The following is a 6084-nucleotide window of genomic DNA, read 5'->3' as shown; positions in this document are numbered from 1 at the left end:
GTGAGGTCCAGGTGATGATTGTTCAGCTTCGAAGATTGGGTATTGCTGCTCTGCTTCTCTCGAGGGAAATGATTTCTTAAGCTATTACATTATTTTTAGAGGGTGGAGGAAATGCTTGTGCTTTCGATTTAGAGAATGAGGGGGAATTCCAGGTTTCCAGGAATTCAAGCAAAGAGAGGTTTGTGGGTTGAGTATGACCTAATCTCAGTCCAGACAGATCAACCCAGTGGCGTAGCATGGGGGGTGCAGGGGGGGCCGGCCACACCAGGCGCAACATCTGGGGGTTAGGGTTAGGGGGCGCAAATCCACGGGTTAGGGGGCACAAATTACTTGCCTTGCCCCGGGTGCTGACAACCCACGCTACGCCACTGGATCAACCATATGTTTCCAAGCCCCCTGAGCCCTGGTACCCCATCTCCCTGAATTGCTGCTCCAGACCTTTTCATTGCTTAGAAATGTTGTTGTTGTTGTTTAGTCGTTTAGTCATGTCCGACTCTTCGTGACCCCCTGGACCAGAGCACGCCAGGCACTCCTGTCTTCCACTGCCTCCCGCAGTTTGGTCAAACTCATGCTGGTAGCTTCGAGAACACTGTCCCAACATCTCGTCCTCTGTCGTCCCCTTCTCCTTCTGCCCTCCATCTTTCCCAACATCAGGGAAAGTCTTCTCTTTTCATGAGGTGGCCAAAGTATTGGCCACTAGCTTCAGGATCTGTCCTTCCAGTGAGCACTCAGGGCTGATTTTCTTCAGAATGGAGAGGTTTGATCTTCTTTCAGTCCAGGGGACTCTCGAGAGTCTCCTCCAGCACCATAATTCAAAAGCATCAATTCTTTGGCTTAGAAATGTAGGACACAGTATTGGATTGTCGGAGGGGTTGGACTGCTATTGGATCGGTTAGTCTAGGCTTAGCAGAGTGAGCAGGGCAGGCAGCCCCTAGTATACAAGCAGTGCCGTATTTCAATATAAGCTAAACAAGCTATCGTTTAGGGCCCCACTCTCTTGGGGCCCCCAAAAAAATTTAAATAAAAAAAACACCTAGAGGTACATTTCCAAAATATAAGATAAAAAACCAATAAAATAAAACCTACATCCAGCAACAGTGTTTTGTGTTGTGTAGGGACACGGGTGGCGTTGTGGTCTAAACCACAGAGCCTAGGGCTTGCTGATCAGAAGGTCGGCAGTTCGAATCCCCACGATGGGGTGAGCTCCCGTTGCTCGGTCCCAGCTCCTGCCAACCTAGCAGTTCGAAAGCATGTCAAAGTGCAAGTAGATAAATAGGTACTGCTCCGGCAGGAAGGTAAACGGCGTTTCCGTGTGCTGCTCTGGTTCGATTTACCCAGAAGCATCTGGTTGGGCCACCATAGAAAACACAATGCTAGCCCTGACAGGTTTTTGCTCTCTGACCCAGTCCGATTCTGGATATAGGCGAAGAGACAGATGTGGGGCAATGGAAGACCGGAAAGGAGAAAAAATCCAAATCAATCTGCTTAAATACTTTCTCTTACCAGTAAAATTGTAAGTGTTAAAAGCTCTTTGTGGGCGATTCCATTAAAGGCTGCGAGTGGAGGGTGTGCATTTTCAGTGCTCCTACATGTCAGCAGGGCGAAGCATTCCTTGTACAGTGGTACCTCGGGTTACATATGCTTCAGGTTACATACGCTTCAGGTTACACACTCCACTAAGCCAGAAATAGTGCTTCAGGTTAAGAACTTTGCTTCAGGATAAGAACAGAAATCGTGCTCCGGCAGCAGCAGGAGGCCCCATTAGCTAAAGTAGTGCTTCAGGTTAAGAACAGTTTCAGGTTAAGAACGGACCTCCGGAACGAATTAAGTACTTAACCTGAGGTACCACTGTAAAGAGAAACAGAAGTTTAGGCAGTGCTGCATTATAAATGTAATAAAGGACATATTTACATTTTATTACAGTGGTACCTTGGGTTACAGACGCTTCAGGTTACAGACTTCGCTAACCCAGAAATAGTACCTCGGTCTATGAACTTTGCTTCAGGATGAGAACAGAAATTGCGCAGCGGCAGCAGGAGGCCCCATTAGCTAAAGTGGTGCTTCAGGTTAAGAACAGTTTCAGGTTAAGAACGGACATTCGGAACGAATTAAGTACTTAACCCGAGAGACGTGGTGAACATGTCTCCTGTACACTTTTCGTATGTGCACCAAAAATGGCGAGTTTGCATACATCCTCCTCCTTGGGGTTTATTTCCAAACTGTTTTGACTTCAAGGTTCAGCCCTGGAATGTGTAAACACAGGAACTGAACTGCCTTGTTGCATCAGACTAGCTCAGCGTTTTCTATCCAACAGTCCCTAGTGGTCTTCTTCCTCAACTTTTGTGAGCAGAGGCTCAGAGGTTTGGCACCTATCCCACACTTTGCCGATTGTGCCTGGTGTTTAAAGGTACCATGCGTGGAGCTTCCACTTAGCTCTCATGTTCCATTCATAGTAAACAAGCGAGTGCCTGAGCATGTGCAGAGTGCCACCCTCCATCAGCAGTGAAATATATATAATACGTTTAATCTGGTCCCTGCCAGGCCCACATAGCTATCCTGTCCAAGCAGACACAGTATGTCTCATAAACACAGTAGAACAGCCTTGATGGATCAAGATAGATGACGGAAAGCGACATCTGCTTCTCTTTCGCAGAAGCTGCTTCGCCCTTCCTGCACATATTTAGATAAGGGAGACTTTGGCACTATGATAAGAGTGATGGGAAAAGCACCCAGGAGGACAAAACAAAAATGAAAGCAAAACATGTTTTGGCAAAACAGCATTGGAATGTGCAGAGGTTCAGATGTCAAAGTTTTTCTCCTCCTCTTCCAGATAGATTATAGGGCAATTGCATGAAAAAGTCAACCGACAGACTCATTTCTCATACATAGTTAACATGTTCTATATATTTTTTAAAATCTAATATCTCAAAGTTTCATTATCTGGCTACAGCTTTTCAAAATGGCATTTTACACTCAGATAAAACAATCAGGACTGTGACGTGGGAAATGACTTGGAATTGCTCTATCCTTCCCTGCCCCCCCAAAAAAATTCAGCTAAAGCCCTCCCCAAGTAAACAGACAATAGTTTAATGACCTTTAACTGTATTCATAGTTCAGCTTTCTCATTTGGTGAGCTGACAAAGGGAATATTCTGTTAGGAACAAAATCAGATGAGCTTAGAACAATGAAACTTACGTTAACTATGTGTAACTATTAGTAGTTACATACTTTTTTTTAGGTTACTCAACCTTGGTATGGTTTAGAAAAGCACAGAATTTATATTTCTCTGCTAGGCCTCCAAAGGACGCGAGTGGCGCTGTGGGTTAAACCACAGAGCCTAGGACTTGCCAATCAGAAGGTCGGCAGTTCGAATCCCCACGACAGGGTGAGCTCCCGTTGCTCGGTCCCTGCTCCTGCCAACCTAGCAGTTCAAAAGCACGTCAAAGTGCAAGTAGATAAATAGGTACTGCGGGAAGGTAAATGGTGTTTCTGTGCACTGGTCTGGTTCGCCAGAAGCAGCTTAGTCATGCTGGCCACATGACCTGCAGCTCACCCCGTCGTGGGGATTCAAACCACCAGCCTTCTGTTTGGCAAGTCCTAGGCTCTGTGGTTTAACCCACAGCGCCAAGCCCCACCCTCAAAGGTAAAGGGACCCCTGACCATTAGGTCCAGTTGTGACCGACTCTGGGGTTGCGGCGCTCACCCCGCTTTATTGGCCGAGGGAGCCGGTGTACAGCTTCCGAGTCATGTGGCCAGCATGACCAAGCTGTTTCTGGCGAACCAGAGCAGCGCACGGAAACGCCATTTACCTTCCCGCTGGAGCGGTACCTATTTATCTACTTGCACTTTGACGTGCTTTCGAACTGCTAGGTTGGCAGGAGCCCTTACCTACACCCAAATGGAGGGTGGATGGCTATGGCTTGTCCAAAACAGCCTCACAGACCGAACGGGAAACCCTGGGGTGGGTCCCTGATCTAGAGATACAAAAATTCACCTCTGAAGGTTGCCAGGATTTTGTAAAATCCTGCGATATGTTACTTATCAATTTGGATGGTTCTGTTTGAATTTGGACCGTTTCCTTGTGGGGTCTTTGGCAGGAGGCAGGTGAAGGCCAACTTAGGTTCGTAGATAGATGAGGTTTCTGGGAAGTATCAGAGATTCTGAGAATTTGTCTCATGTATTAACTGCCAGCTGCCTGGGGATTTACAGTTCTTTATCTTGAGGTTTGTACCAGAGGCTCAAGGACACCTGCCCATTGCTAATTAGGAACATCTTGCAGCTGGGCCTGCCATGGCTTCTTGTCCGCTAATTAGTTTTGGAAGATCCCAGTTTTCTTGCTTTCACAATGGTGGGAGAATGGACTTGGGCTCTCCTTGTACAGAAGGGGTATATCACAAGTTTTATCCTATAGGTTGTTTTACCCTTTCTCGCCTGCTTCTGGTGCTGCCTGCTTTTCAGAACTGAATTGTTAAACTAAACCAAACACTTGAGGGTTGCGAGAAATAGTGCACTAACCTTCTTTTTTAAAAAAATAATTTTTTTTATTAGATTTTCCACAATTGTAGCAAATATCACATCACAGAATAACAAACAAAAACAATGACAAAAAGGTACATCAAAGAAGAAAACACTAAATGAATAAACAATAAAAACAAACTTAATTCTTTAAAAATCCAACCTTATATACATATTAATTGACTTCCTCTAGTCCCTCCCTTCTGAATTTCCTTGTATCTGGATGTAACAGCTTTCCAATATCATTATTAGAGAAAATATTTCCAATTATAATCTTAACTTAGTCACTTTTCTTACTGTTCTACTAGTGCACTAACCTTAGCTAGTTTGAAACTTTATTATTTTCTGTGTATATTTGTGCTGTGAGTCAAACGTTCCTGGAAATTCTGATTTGACTTATCCTTTAGAAATACACCTTTGCACTGGAGTTAGAGGAGCTTTAGTGCTTTGCTTAAACCATCTTAAACAAAATGTGCTACTATAAACAATGGTACGATAGTTCAGTCTGTAGAGTATGAGACTCTTAACCTGAGGGATGTGGGTTTAATCCTGCATTGCAGGGGGTTCGATTAGTTGACCCTTCTGGTCCCCTCCAACTCTAGAGTTGTATGATTCTTGAAAAAATGTTTTTTCATATGCGGTGGACTTGTAAAAGGGTAAAAGAGTATTGGGAGATGATTTATAATGAATTGAAAAAAATGTTTAAAAGTACTTTTCTAAAACAACAACAACCCAGAGTCCTTTTTGTTGGGGGTAATTCAGATGGAAATTCCCAGGTGTCAAAAAAGGTTATTTATGTATGCCACCACTGTGGCCTGTGTTTTGTTAGCCCCAAAATGGAAAACAGGCGAGGTCCCAACTAAAGAAGAATAGCAACTTAAACTGATGGAATATGTGCAGCTTGTGGACCTGACACAGAGAATAAGAGAACAAGAAGATCATACGTTTAAAGAAGATTGGAAAATATTTATGGGGGGAAATTGTGTACACTTGAAAACGTTGAGATAAATTCAGCAGTGTAAATAATTTTGATGGATGTAATAATGGAATACTGAATGGTTTGGTTTATATAAAATATGCAGGGATTTATGTTATGCAAAATGAACCATGGAAAGAGAAGAAGGGAGGTTTTTGACATTTTAAGGTTGCTTAAATGAACGTTCTAAATTGTAAATTCAATTTAAAAAATTCAATTAAATTGAAAATTTAATTTTTTAATTGAAAATTCAATTTAAAAAATTATATACAATATAGAGTTGTATGATCCTTATTCTAAATCCAGTGCTTTAAACTACTTGGGCTACTAAGGCTACCAGATAGTTCTCCCCCTCCCTCTTATACTGAGGTGGGGGATGTTCAGAAGAGAAACAAAGTGCTGAGATATGTCTTGATCATGGAAAGACCCTGGAAGCTACATTCCTGTTGTTCCATAAATCAGCAGGTGATAGCAGTCTACATTTCAGTGCAGGATGGGACCTGAGGACTCCGCTATCATGACATGGGTCTTTTGCCTTACTGTAGGGAACAGCACACAACACTTCTGAAATGTGCCTATGAAAATAACAGTGA

The sequence above is a fragment of the Podarcis melisellensis genome (genome assembly GCF_964234715.1).
Source record: "Podarcis melisellensis genome assembly, chromosome: 2".
Taxonomy (NCBI): Eukaryota; Metazoa; Chordata; class Lepidosauria; order Squamata; family Lacertidae; genus Podarcis; species Podarcis melisellensis.
The sequence above is the reverse complement of the archived record's forward strand: the minus strand, read 5'-3'. Positions refer to the sequence as shown.